This window comes from Carassius carassius, chromosome 15 (assembly GCF_963082965.1).
Source record: "Carassius carassius chromosome 15, fCarCar2.1, whole genome shotgun sequence".
Classification (NCBI taxonomy): domain Eukaryota; kingdom Metazoa; phylum Chordata; class Actinopteri; order Cypriniformes; family Cyprinidae; genus Carassius; species Carassius carassius.
Genome location: NC_081769.1, coordinates 12,939,287 through 12,954,533, shown reverse-complemented (window position 1 = coordinate 12,954,533; position 15,247 = coordinate 12,939,287). Strand labels below are relative to the sequence as shown.

The following is a 15,247-nucleotide window of genomic DNA, read 5'->3' as shown; positions in this document are numbered from 1 at the left end:
TAAATTAAATTCACAAGTAAAGTAAAGTAAATTATATTATTATATGAAATAAATAAATACAAATATGTATATTATTAGTTGTTGTTTTTTTTTGGGGGGGGGGGGGGGGGGGTTGGGGGACCCCCCAAGAGCTTTGACTCAATTCGAACACTGGACGAATACAAATATTGCACTTGCATTTATATATATATATATATATATATATATATATACATATATATATACAGTACAGACCAAAAGTTTGGAAACATTACAATTTGTAATGTTTTTGAAAGAAGTTTCTTCTGCTCATCAAGCCTGCATTTATTTGATGCCCCAGCATGGAGAGGATTGTGAAACAAAACCCATTCAAAAATGTGTGGGAGATTCACAAAGAGTGGACTGCAGCTGGAGTCAGTGCTTCAAGAAACACTACGCACAGACGTATGCAAGACACGGGTTTCTGCTGTCACATTCCTTGTGTCAAGCCACTCTTGAACAACAGACAGCGTCAGAAGCGTCTCGCTTCAAAAAGGACTGGACTGCTGCTGAGTGGTCCAAAGTTATGTTCTCTGATGAAAGTAAATTTAGAAAAGGAGCCCCAACTGAGTATTGAGTGCTGTACATGCTCATACTTTTCATTTTCATACTTTTTAGTTGGCCAATATTTCTAAAAATCCTTTCTTTGTACTGGTCTTAAATTATATTCGAATTTTCTGAGATCCTGAATTTGTGATTTTCCTTAGTTTTCAGTTATAATCATCAAAATTAAAAGAAATAAACATTTGAAATATATCAGTCTTTGTGTAATGAATAATTATAACATACACGTTTTACTTTTTGAATGGAATTAGTGAAATAAATACACTTTTTTGATGATATTCTAATTATATGACCAGCATATATATATATATATATATATATATATATATATATATATATATATATATATATATATATATAGCTAAAATAACCACTTACTGTAAAAATTTTAGTATCTTTTATTTTATTTTTTTGTGAATTTTACAATATGAAAATGAAACAAAACTGAAAATCAAAATTTAAAGCACGGTCTCCCTTCAACCGTCTTACCGTCTTCAACCCCATCACATTATTATTGACCTTTTCCCGTTAATATTTTTGGAACATAAGGAATAAGGAAGACCATTAAGAATGAAAGCTTTTCTTGCTGATTACCACTTGTAAATGACATGTAAATGATTCAACACAATAAAATGTTTAGTTAAACATCTAAATTGAAAACATTTTTACAAAAACTATTTTTAACTTTTACAGGGTTGAGAATATAAGGTGTTTTAAAAATTATGATGTGGATATTTTCTATGTGCCTAATGATCAGTTTGAAAAACATTCCAAGCTTAGATATTGTAACAAGGAGTCGGAGGCGTTCGGATCCATATGCAGCATTTATTAAACAGAATGGTCATACAGGCAGAGATCAGGAATGGCGTCAGGTGTGTCAGGGATAACCAGAATCGTAATCAGAAACAAGCAGGGATCGGGAGAGGCAGCGGAGAATCAGAGTCGGAATAAACAGTCCAAAGGTCAAAACACAGGAATAATAAACACAGGAATAATAAACACAGGAATAATAAACACAGGGAAAACGCTCGGAAATGTCAGACTGGCTAAACAAGACTTCGCAGTGAGTGAGAGTGAGTGTGCTGCTTTTATGTGTGTGTGTAAATGAGGTGCAGGTGTGGCAAGGAAATTGGCTGATGAATGAGGTGCAGGTGTGGCAGGGTGATTGTGATGCAGTGACTCATGGGTAATGTAGTTTGGGTGTAGTGCAACAGTTTGAGAGGTGCTAGTGTCCAAGTGACAACTGGTGGTGAATGGGTGGAATGGTCCTCACTGGAGTGCCCTCTACTGAAGCTCATGGGCACTCCATCTAATGATCGTGACAGATATTACTGAATCCCATGAATGACCCATGTAATGTATAGTATATTCTAAAGTGTGTAATGCATTATTATCATGATCACAAACTCCATTCACCATGCCTGTCACAGTAGATCTCCCATAATCCTCTCAGACTACCACCTGTGTACACTCCAACATCTGTCTGCCGTCAGCCTCATAAGTTCCTCCAGATAAGCCATAAGTAATTGCATTAAATACTGTATAGACTAAAACAATTCTATATGAAACAATAGTGGATTTAACATGACTTTTAAATGTAATGTTAAACATTCTCCCTTTAAAAATACTTTGGTCAGTTCAAGAATAATTTATGAAATGGATGAGTAATTATTACAATAATCCTATTACACTGTTTAAATAGTTAATTATTAGTTGTTTTTTACCCTTACCCAACAATGTGTGTATTAGTATAATATATAACGGATGAAACATCTGAAACATTTTCAGTCCGCATAATCATTGTTTTTAAATGCAAGATCTTTGTAATATGTATTGACATTTGGTTTATTTACAGACACAACATGCTCTTTGGGGCAGCTGTGGCCTAATGGTTGGAGATTTGGACTTGTAACCTGAAGGTTGGCAGTTCGAGTTTTGGTGCTGGCAGGAGTTTTAGGTGGAGTGAATGAAAGCGCTGGATATATAGCTGCCCACTGCTCCGGGTGTGTGTTCATGGTGTGTTCACTTCTCACTGCTGTGTGTGTGCACTTGGATGGGTTAAATGCAGAGCACCAATTCTGAGTATGGGCTACCATACTTGACAAATTTCACAACATTCACTTTCTTTCAGTTTAATCCTACTCCGGTGTGTCATCAAAAGGTGTTATGATTAAGATATGATACAGGCATGAGTTGTCGTGTAAAAGTAAATGGTATCACCATACCATATGACTCAGTCTACAGTTTCGTTCCTTCACTCTGACTTATGGTACTTTCCTGCTCTCTTCTCCATTTACATGACATACTGTAAATGCTGTCTTTGATGCTGTCTTCCTCTTTCAGATGCTTCTCTAATCAATCTGAAAGACACCTATTAAACTACACGAGAAGAAAAGGAAATGAAAGTTTAGTAATAGCCTTACAAAAAACAGTTACCATGAATGACGTTTACATACGTATATGAAACATTTTATGTTATGAAAGGGATATTTTGTGTTTTTAGTGTTTTGTACCTTTGCAAATGAAAACACCCTGAGATGTTTGAAAAAGTACATTTTTGATGATCACTTGTGAGTATTGATGTTCTGAGTACTAAGAGTTTTGAAATGTACAACTTGCTTGTGAAAATAGTACCAATACTATATATATATATTAAAAAAAATTGTAATACTGCATAATATTTATGCAACAGTAAAATACAGATTTGTATTTTTTTTTTTTGCCCCATCCATCCATGGTTAGACTTTTACATAAAAGCAAATTATGAAAAGGGGGAACAGCATCAAATTGGGAAATAAAAGGCTGCTCCCTGAATGGACGTCTGTTGATGTCATTTGTAATGCATATCTAAATATTCTTTGTCAAATCTTATTGTGACATTCAGTAGATATTTTCACAAAGAATGCATAAATTGATGCATTCTCTTATAATTCTGCTTTAGCAATTATACACTATTTTGGCAAGTTCATGGTAACTAAACTTCAGAGACGAAGGTACTGAGTCAAGCCCAAATGAGTGTAGACTGATGATGCGATAAATAGCGATAAATAGTTCTAACAGTGTGTTAAAAATCTTTAAAGATTGGATGACCAATCATTTTCTCCAATTAAATTTGGATAAGACAGAGATATTACTTATTGGAACAAAAAACAGTACACAGAATCTCTTGGAATAGAATTTGCAACTAGACTGATGAACTGTTACTTCCTCTACAGTCAAAAATGAGGAAACTTTTTTTTTTACTATTAGTGGTGAGTCATAGGAAACTAGTGAGCAGATTTCAAATTTTACAGATATGTGTAATTTACATCATTATTGTGTTCTTAATCACACAGCAGATATTTGGCAGATGTTCTGAGGTTAAACTACATTTCGAGGGTTACCCAGTGATGACATCATCCACTTGCGCAATACCAAGTTAATAAATTCAGCTGCAAGAACTGTTACCCTTTTAACTGTCATGAACTATTACCCTTTTAACTGTCATAACTGTTAAACGTTTTCCGCAGATGGCAGACTTTGCGGCAGACCTACGCAGCAGAAGTGATTGTTCTACAAAGGAATACTGGATTGACGGGCTCTGCTGTGACAAAAGGTACAAAATCAATACCTTAGGAACAACAGTTTTTCAGAAGAATGGACAGCTTAATCTCTGTCATGTATTTTTCTCCAGGGTTAAAGTTGATGAGAAAATGTTCTAGTGGCATGGCATCTCAGTGTGAGAAATGTTCGGAAGGGATATACCTATACGGGAGGGATATACCCAAGATGGACTAAGTATAATACAGTTTCATTTTCCTTTCATGTCTTCTGTAATGAAATTAAAATGTCAGTTATGTATATTTTGCGGTGTTGATTTTGTTAAGATGTTCACTCTTTGTTCTTTGACTTCTTCTCTGACTTATGCGGTGGTGATTTCACCAAGTACACCCTGAAATAATCAGTCTGGATACTTCAAAAAGTCCTTTTTATAGCATTTCATGGTGATGTGTGGCCTTTAAAAGGACTGTTTTTGTATGACTAAAAGATAATAAGCGGGAAGCCTGAGTAATTATGTGAATGTAAACATATACTATTGCCAAAGAACACAGCTGTGCCTTCAGCATGAACAAATACCTCTGAAAAAAACATTTATTGTAATGTGACTTGACACTGTAAAAAAATCTATTTTTAATATATTCATGCAACTGCAATATACATTTTAGCCCCTGTCCAAGCTATGGCTTTTACATAATAGTAAATTATGAAAAGGGGGAACAGCATCATGCTGGGAAACAAAAAGGTGCTACTATCCTGAATGCACGTACTCACGTCTGGTAATGTCATTTGTCTAAATATTCTTTGTCAGATCTTAATGCAACATTCAGTAGATATTTTCACAAAGAATACAAAGACTATTTTTAGGATGTCTGGACGTAGTAATTAACCCAGATGATTCATTCTGTCATTATAATTCTGGTTTATTAATTATATAGTATTTTGGCATGGTCATGGTAACTAAACTTGCTTTTAAAACAAAAGTCATTGAGTCAAGCCCAATGGGTGTGGACTGATGATGCGATAACACGTGCACACTTGCTTTCCATTTGTAATCTTTTCTAGTTCATCTAGTTTGCTTGACGCCATCATTTACTCGCCCACGTCATTCCAAAACTGTATGACTTTCTCTCTTTTTTGCAGATTTCACAAAGAGTGGACTGCAGTTGAAAAAAAAGTCCCTTAACAAACTAAACCCTGTTAAATAAAAAAAAGTAAATTAGTAAATAATAAAATAATATTTTTAATAATAAACATCTTGTTCATGCCGTATCTTGATTTTTCAATGTGATGTCCATTTTATTTGTATAGCACCTTTTCGATACACATTGTTTAAAAGCAGCTCTACAGAAATTCATACTGTTATTGTTTATAATTCCTTTATATATATGCTTTATGGACCACATTTAGCACAATTCATGCCGTAATACTTTTATCTTCAGTCCCTTAATAAGCCACTATGGCAAAAATCCTGTTTGATGTTGGATAATGGAGAGAGAAAAAATATTAATGTCAGTTAATAAGCTATGTATGGTGCCCGTAAGGTGACTTGTTCGGTTTACTTAGTTTTGTGGTGGCCACGACATAATAACTTGTGGGAACGTCATATTCTGTCGTGGACACAAGATCATTTTGTTGAGGTAACGACATCCTTATGTCGTGGCCTCTAGATGCTATGTTGAGGGAACGACATGTTTTTCTCGTGGCCATGAGTTTAATGCGTAAACAAACCTGCGTGACCATAGCAACCCGGGATTATCAGAGATGGAATTTATTCATATTTTATCTTGAATTAAGTAGTTATTATATTAACCATATGCTTTGGCTACTTTGGATCTTTACTTAACATTCTGAATACTTTTATAAATAATAGCGTACTGTAAATGCTCGACATTAACATAAAATATCATAATATAAATGCATAAATTTTATATGTATAAATAATATAATAATTTCGTAATTCAAAATAAAATATGAATGAATCCACTTCTGATAATCCCAGGTTGCTATGGCCATGCAAGTTTGTTTACGCATTAAACTCGTGGCCACGAGAAAAACATGTCGTTCCCTCAACATAAGAAGTCGTGGCCACGAGAAATGGATGTTGCTCCCTCAACATAGCATCTCAAGGCCACGACATAAGGATGTCGTTACCTCGACAAAATGATCTCATGACCACGACATAATATGATGTTCCCACAAGTTAATATGACGTTCCCACAAATTAATATCTCGTGGCCACGACATAATATGACGTTCCCACGAGTTAATATGACGTTCCCACAAATTAATATCTTGTGGCCTCAACATATTATCACATTCCCACGAGTTATTATGTTGTGGCCACGACAAAACTAAGTAAACCGAACAAGTCACCTTACTGGCACAGTAGCTATGTTACTATATTGACTGATCAGTAAAATAAAGGATTAAGTGTATTTACGGTCATTCTACAAATTAATAAAAAAATGCAGATACAGATTTGTCCATCACTGGAAAATGATGGGATCAATGATCCACAATGCCTCAATAATTGGCTTTAGTTTGAAACAAATGACTATTTTCTTATAACTTAGAGTGTCAACCTAACCTTGACAAAACATCATCCTTTCTGAGCAGGAACTTGTCGCTGGAGAAATGAACTTTCCTTATTTCCTGGAATATGTCACATTTGGTTTATGCTTGTTTAGTACATTTCCTTTTGGCCCAAAATGTGTATAAAAAAACATATGAATTGAAAATGTATGGCATGTACAATGCATAACCATAATTGGGGTCAAAATAAATACAATTTTGTTTATGATTCTGTTTATGAATTTAATAATTTGTATTTAATTAGTTGATTGATAATTGATAATCAGCCATATATTATATTAGAGATGTTAGTGGAACAGAGGTTTAAATATTCTTCATTCTAAGACATGAGACTGGAATTCCTCTTTTTGGAGTAAAGGTTTTTCCCAGTTCAGTTCCTCATAGTGATGACTAAATCTGACTAGACCGGTTTACAGTTTTGTAATTGGGACATTTATTTTACCCCACATTGTGTGGTTATGTAGTAAAAGGATGAGTAATTTGTCGACTTAAATAAGAACCTGTAAGGACTTCCATTCCACTCGTTCTTTCAGTTTGAAGGAAACAGGAGCAACTCTAACATTAGATCCCGGAGGACAGAGGTAAAGTCACGTGCTCTTCTTTGTATTTTGTTTTGTAGTTCTACAAATATATCAATATATTGAGATACAGTTATGTACAACTATATCTCACACAGAATGTAACCTTTAACCAGATAATATATATATATATATATATATATATATATATATATATATATATATATATATATTGTATATCACAATTTAAAGAAAATATATACTTCACTGGTCTTCTGAAATATACTTTTAAATCTTCTCCTTCCAGAAGGGTTGACTGCATCCATGATAAGAAGCATGTTTCACATCCAAGGACAACGAAGTTGGAAACTCCTGCTGTGTATTTTGTCATCATTGGTAAGTCATTAGAAAGTAGTGAGCAGATTTCAAATTTCACAAATATGAGCACCATGGTTGTGTTCTTAATCACACAACAGATATTTGGCAGATGTTTGAGGTTAAACTACATTTCATGGGATAGCCTGTTATGACATCATCCAGTTGCATAATACCAAGCCATAAGTTCAACTGCAAGAACTGTTACCCTTTTAACTGTCATGAACTGTTTTACTCCAGATCGTAGGCGTTGTGACGGGGCAGCACAGCGTCAGCAGCAGAAGTGATTGTGCTAAAAATGAATACTGGAGCAATGGGCTCTGCTGTGACAAATGTGCTCCAGGTACACTGTCTGAAATGTTTAACTAATACCATTTACATTTTCCAGGGAAATATCCAGTTCCCTTAACCTGTCATGTATTTTTCTTCAGGGTATAAGTTGGTAAGAAAATGCTCTAGAGACTTGCCATCTCAATGTCAGAAATGTGAGAATGGGACATTCCTAGACCAGGTGAACTATTTCCCAAACTGCTTCAGATGCGAGAAATGCACCAAGCCATGTATGATATAGTTTTTATTTCCTTTCATGACTTCTGTAATGAACTTAGAATTTAAATTACGTATATACTGTATATATTTTTATACATGTTCACTCTTTGTTTTTTGACTGCTTCTCTGACAGATGCGGTGGTGATTTCACCATGTACACCCCAAAATAACACCGTGTGTGGATGTCAGTCCGGATACTTCAAAAAGTCCTTTGATAGCATTACATGGGAATGTAAAAAAGAAAGGAAAAAATTGCATGGCAGGAACCATTTTTTGTTCTCTCAAAAAATATCTGTGATATTAGCCTGAAGTATGACTGAAGAACACAGCTCTACCTCCAGCAGAGGCGTCATGCCCATTCAGATTTTTAAGACAAGTGGATTTTGAATACAGCTTCCAAAAGACAAAAATAGCCGATTAATATTTTCTGCTGTGTGAGAATGTTCAGCCAGTCATATCATCAGCTGCTAAATTCAGATCTGCATTCGCTGGCTGGCGCTATTTTACAGGACTGCGCCTAATTATCACCAATCACACAAGATTCTGTTGAGCTTATGAATGCAATGGCCAATCAAAAGTGTTCCGCTGAGTCATCGATAAAATGCCAATGCTTCCTTCACTCGCTCGCTGACTGAATACCTCTTTCTGGCGAATTCTCTCATCAGAAACAACAAAGAGCAGATGTGTGTACGAATCTTTAAATAAGATATTGATTTCACAGTATTAACAGTTTCAGTGATTTTAATGGGAGTTTTTGAGAGTGATTGAACTCTAGACTGTCAGTGAAAAAGTTCTTTGCTCTCTTTCTGTACAATGAAATATTAGTAGCCTAACTTGCAACGCTTTTGTTCACATTAACTTTCAATGTGAAATTCACATTTAATATAAAGGCAGTCGTATTAAAATTTGTTATGGCATGACACCCATATCTGTTACTTAAGTAAACAGACAGGTTTTTATGCTTAGTTAGTATATTACATTATTGGGCTACTTTGACCCTTATCAAACATAATCAATGAAGGTGAGAATCGAGATATTTCATGATATAGTTAATGCGTCTGGGAATGCTACTAACAAAAATTATAAATATAAATAATGCTTAATAATAATTTGCCAATATGCTGTTGTGGCCACTGTGTGTCACATGACGACCCCCCCACCTCAACCCACTCGTGTCCCCTCAAAAATAATGAGTGCATGACCCCCCTGACCTCCAGCATGAACAAATACCTCTGACAATAAATGGGATTCTTGTGAGAAAGACTGAGTAGGGTGAAAGCCTATTGTATACAATCTATACCGTGTTCCTCTTGACTGGTAGTTCATGATTTTATTATTAAGTAAAAGGCCTTTTAGCATAATTATAAAAAATTCCACCTTCAGGTCATGGAACATAACTTTTATAAGGTTAGTAAGAATATTTCAAGACAAACATTTACTGGACTGAAAACAACAACATTTTTAGGTTGCTCAAATGAATCTAAAAGAATGAATGTAATGGAAGGTTCTTATACAGTATAAGATGACTATTAGTTTTTTTCACTCTGTAATCACGCACTTTACAGTATTTAAGTGGTGTACTTTTAACCTGTTAACTGTCACCCCGTCCCGTATACGGGACACCTACGTTGACTATACTATATTACAATCAAATCTAATTTAATCTTGACAAACTATATATCGTTGGAAAGGTCTAAGACTCCCAGATATATATTTTACCAATATTTATTGTTAAAAATTATGTAGGAAAAGTAATAGATTAATTTATGACAAGAGTGCACCCTCAGAAATCTACATTACAAAAGGAGTTTTGACCTTTGTTTAAAAAAAAGACTTCCTCGTTGACTTTTTCTCTATCACATTTTAGAAATCATCAGAAGTAATATATCGCTTGAAAACATAAAATCTCAAAATTCATCCTTTAAAACCTATTTTAAAATCAGACATTGCATTACCATATAAATGGCACATCAAAATCATGTTACAATGATTTTCAGTCATGAATTATAAAAATTTAGGTTTGTATCATGCACATTCAAGTCTATCTTCAAAAACGTGACAGTTAAGAGGTTAAAGGTATCAAATATGATACAAAAGACTTGAACATTTCTTTGTACTGTACATATCTCACTCATTGTATTGCATTATATTTTTTTAATAAAAAATGACAACTGATATTTGCATGCATTTTTTGAAACTGAGATTTATACAACTGAATAAATAATCTTTACATTAATGTATGGTTAGATTCTGACAATATTTGTCTGAGATACAACTATTTGAAAATTTTGAATCTGAGGGTGCAAAAAGAATTTCAATAGCCCATGTTGTATTCACCCCCAAGACATCCTTGGTGTATATGACTTTTTTTTAAGACAAATCAAATCAAATTAATATAAAAAATTATCCTTTCTCCTCCAACCGTTATCATAGCAGTGGGTGGGTGTTTTTGTTCAACAGTCCAAAAGAAGTCAAATAAAATGCATCCATCCAAACATGCCTCATATGGCTGATGTGTGAATAAAGGCCTCCTGTGGTGAATTGATGCATTTTTTCTCACTTCTGCTAACTGTCGTCGGTGGATGCTATTCCTGTAGATTACGTAGGACGTAAGACAAATGCAGAAATGCAAGAGACAAAAAAAGAAAAGAAAAAAAGAAATCACAGTCACAAATTTAAAAAATGTAAGAAAAAAATGTAAAGGAAAATGTCAGAGGATTTTGATATAAATGCAGAGGAGACTGGTTTTCCTTTGCATACGTAAGGAAACTTTGCTTCCTTTTGTCCTGTAAATAAACTCTGGAGACTTGCATATCTCACCGTCGTAAGGACATACGTCCTCAGCGGCTTGGAACGGCTTCAACATATGACAGTGGAAGTGAGAGAAAAATGTTTATAACATTTTAAATATTGATAGTTTTCTTACAAAAATGCATTGAAATGCTAAAGGAGGCCCTTATTCACCCCCCAGAGCATGAGGAACATTTAAATATGGATGGATGCGCTTTATATGACTACTTTTGGACTACTGAACAAAAACACCCACCCATGCCATTATAAAGCTTGAAAGAACAAGAACAATTTAATATATATAACTCTGATTTTATTTGTCTGAAGGAAGAAAGTCACATACACTACCTAGGATAACTTGAGGGTGAGTAAAACATGGACTAATTTTCAATTTGGGGTGAACAAACCCTGGTAGCCAGTGATGTGCTGTTTGTAGCTTTATTTGTGTATAAATTAAACATTTTTTATTCCTAAAAAAAAAATGAATACAGCAATGTTTTACAGAAAGGTCAACTTGAAGAGTACATAGTTAACTCTTCCATGTGATAAGAGTGAGGATGACTTAGCCTACAGTGAAGGTTCAATGATGGGGATCTACTTATTTTTGGTTTGCATGAGTTCCAAATATATAAATCTATAAATGTTCAAAAGAAATGTGCATTTAAATAGAAAATAAGATAATTTTATAGAAAAACTAGCCTTCTTTTCTTTTATTTATTTCTTTTTTTTTTTTTTTTTTTTTGGTACAGCGGTGCCATATGGCAACTTTTACCACTTATTATAAAATTATAAAAAATTACTTTATGGTTAGAACATAATGCATATATGGATCTCATTACAACCAACTTTCATATTTTTGCTTAATAAAATGTAGGTGTTTTTTCCTCAGGTGTGATATATTATAGACTAGTATGATATCACACCTGAGAAGTAAAAAAATTAAAACTTTATTGAATTATAAAAAAAATCTGATTATTATTTCATATGATATATGAAGTACATTTTAAGTAGTGTTTCAAACTTTTCAAAAAGGGATTTTTTTTTCAAGAGCTATGATAAATTTCCCGAAAAATACAACTCATTCCTCAAACAACAAAGCGTTGTCTGAACGGAAGTAATGCGTCACTGAGATTCACGCGCTTCTGAATGCGTGTTTTGTCAGTTAATCCTCTACAACTACGTTTTGGTTTTGGTTTGAGAGAAACGGCATCTGGTTCGCTGGAAACCGGTAAATCAGTGTGAAAGGTGTTTATACTAGAATGAAACGAAATAAAAAGCCCCAACTGTCACATCCTCTTATGTTTCATGTCTTGTGATTTAGGGGAAACGACGTAACGGAAAACGAGTGAATGAATGACGTTTAAGAAAGGCGTGTCACGCGACACCACCTGCGGGTCGGAGGCGGAGCCACTGGATGATGAATGGCGGGAAGCAGAGGTGAGTCACAGCGGCTATATCGTGAATCTCATTGAATGGCTTCAGGATCTGAGTATGAGGGTTGGGATCTTGAAAGGGAAATGCAATGGCAAAAGGTAGATAATAAGCATAAGAAAAAAGAGAAACAGACGATATACATTTAAAAAAAAGTGAGAGGACGTGATAATGTAACACCTGTCAATGAACCAATTCAAAGTTACTGTGATTTTTGAGGATAACTTCCATCTGATTTCAAAGGCCAAGGTGATTGAGGTAGGAACGGTCAAGTTCGCTAAATACTTGAGCAATAAATGAATTATGATTCACACTGTCAACAAAACTCAACAAGATAAGATACTGAACATAAGAATATCAAGACGCACATTCCAGGAACAGAAGCTCGGCTAAGAGGAGTTAACTTATATCGGGAGATCCTTTATCTGTTACTATGGATGAAATTAAGGTGGAAAAATCTAAATTATGAATAATGTTTCTTTTGCAGAAGCACTGAAGAAAGTTTCAGATGTAACCAAGCCTAAACAAAATGTTGGTAACAAACCTGTAAAGGCAGGAAAAGAAAAAGAAAAGGAAAGTTCAAGGGTTTATGAAAGAACCATCTCATCAATGTAAAATAAAAAAAAAACACACGTGACATACATCCAAGTATGGTGACCGATACTCAGAATTTGTGCTCTGCATTTAACCCATCCAAAGTGCACACACACACACCATGAACACACACCTGGAGCAGTGGCCATTTATGCTGCGGCGCCCGAGGAGCAGTGGGGGTTTGGTGCCTTGCTCAAGGGCATCTAAGTTGTGGTATAGCCGGCCTGAGACTCGAACCCACAACCCTAGGGTTAGGAGTGAAACTCTCCTAACCATAGAACAAAGTTTGATGCTTTCATATGCAAAGTAGTATATGTAGGAATTGAAGTAGCTGCAAAGAAGTACCTAGGAATTTCTAGTGTGGAGACCAAGGCCATATTTGAAATGATGAATCCACTAAACTTTGACTCAAGTAGTGGATAAAAGTGGCACTGACTGAGTATTTTGCATTGGAACTCGAGGAGTCTAATTGCAAATGGACAGGAATTTAAGAAGTTTTTAAGTGACATGGATGAAACCCCAGATGTTATTTGTATACAAGAGACTTGGTTAAGACCACAATTAAACCTTGTTCTAACAGGATGTAGTTCAATTTGTGAAGACAGAGTTGATAAAAAAGAAGGGGGATGTGCTACATTTATTAAGGAAGGATTAGCTTTTAGGATAATGAATTATCCAGATAAGTTTGAATGCATAATCATATAAATTTATAATAATCAGTATTGTACTTTTATAATTAATTTTTATAATCCATGTAAAGAAATTATGATAACGGATTTTCATTAAATAATGCAAAGAAATGGAAATAGAGAAATCTGGTGTGGAGATTTTAATGCCCATAATAATTTATGGTGTAGTGAACATACAGATAACAATGGAGTAATGATTGAAGAATTGACAGAGTTATGAAGATAGGTATGTCTAAATGATGGAAAGAGTACTAGAATTGATTTGAGAAGAAAAAAAATGTTTAGCATTGATCTTACATTGGTTTCATCACAACTAGTTTTAGTGAATGGAAAGTAAGCACAGAAAATCTTTGTAGTGATCATTTTCCATTTTTATGTAAAATCGATGCTGAAATATATAGACAAAAGGATAATAATGATTATAAATGGTGTTTCTTCAAAGCAAAATGGGAAGATTTTAAAGAACATTGTAAAAAAGAAGTTCAATTACTACAAATGAATGGTAATATTTGTGCAAACAAAGTTAGCTGAATGATAATTAGTGCAGCAGCAGAATACATTCCTAAGAAAGTAATATTTCAAAACAAGAAATTAGTTCAATGGTGGAGTGATGAATGTTCTATGTTAATTAAAGAAAGAAATCAAGCATTCAATTCATTTTAAGGAAAAATATGAATGTGGAGAATATTGTAAAATACTATAGTGAGAAGAACTATTAAATCCACAAAAAGAAATGCGTGGAGAAAATGTGTGGGAAAAGAGTTTAGAAGTCAATTCCAGTACTTTCTGGAAGGGGAGGACATTGATGTTACAGAAAAAAAAAGCTGATTTACTATAGGTAATTTTCAGGAATACATGCAGTCATCTTACTGACTATCATTAAGAAAGGAAAGAAGAAATGTTAAGAGGAAATAGGCAGCTAATTAATGAAAAGAAAAATGGGAATAACTCTTTAGATTTGGAATTTAATATGATGGAGTTAAAAAGAGCCATTGGATCGAAAAATTCAGCCCAAGAAAAAGATCAGCTGAGCTATACCATGTTTCATCATCTGCCATAAGAAGCATTAAAGGTCATTCTGGAATAATTTAATCAAATTCGGAGAGAAGATGAAGTTTCTAGACTGTGGAAAAGAGCAATTATCCTGCCTTTTCCAAAAGGTTCCTGAAAGTCCTGAACTACAGGCCAATTGCATTAACGTCACATCTTTGCAAATAGATGAAGAAAATTATTTTCTAGAAAAAAGGGATTATTAATAGCCATCATTGTGGTTTTAGAAAAGGTAGGTCAACAGATGCTATAATTAAAATAAGCAATGAAATAGAAAGGTCAATTAGTATGGAAAGGAAATCATGATGACTGTTTACTTTGATATAGAAAAAAATATGATTCTATATGGAGAGAAGGATTATTAATAAAAATGAATAATCTAGGAATAAGTGCAAGACTATTTAATTGGGTAAAGAGTTTTTTTTAACAAATAGGTCAGTAATGGTAAAAATAGGATCTGAAATATCTGACACGTTTAATATTATTAATGGAGTTCCTCAAGGTAGTGTGCTCAGTCCTCTTTTATTCAATATTATG

At 34.1% G+C, this 15,247-nt stretch overlaps 1 long non-coding RNA gene across 1 annotated transcript; it reads left to right on the top strand.

The window, feature by feature from the left end:
* The first annotated feature begins 6,604 nt into the window (after window positions 1-6,604).
* Window positions 6,605-8,743, top strand: LOC132157695 (uncharacterized). The gene is made up of 5 exons (XR_009437595.1): window positions 6,605-7,295; window positions 7,540-7,628; window positions 7,848-7,950; window positions 8,039-8,167; window positions 8,290-8,743. It is a non-coding gene; the product is annotated as an uncharacterized LOC132157695 (long non-coding RNA).
* Window positions 8,744-15,247: the final 6,504 nt, after the last annotated feature.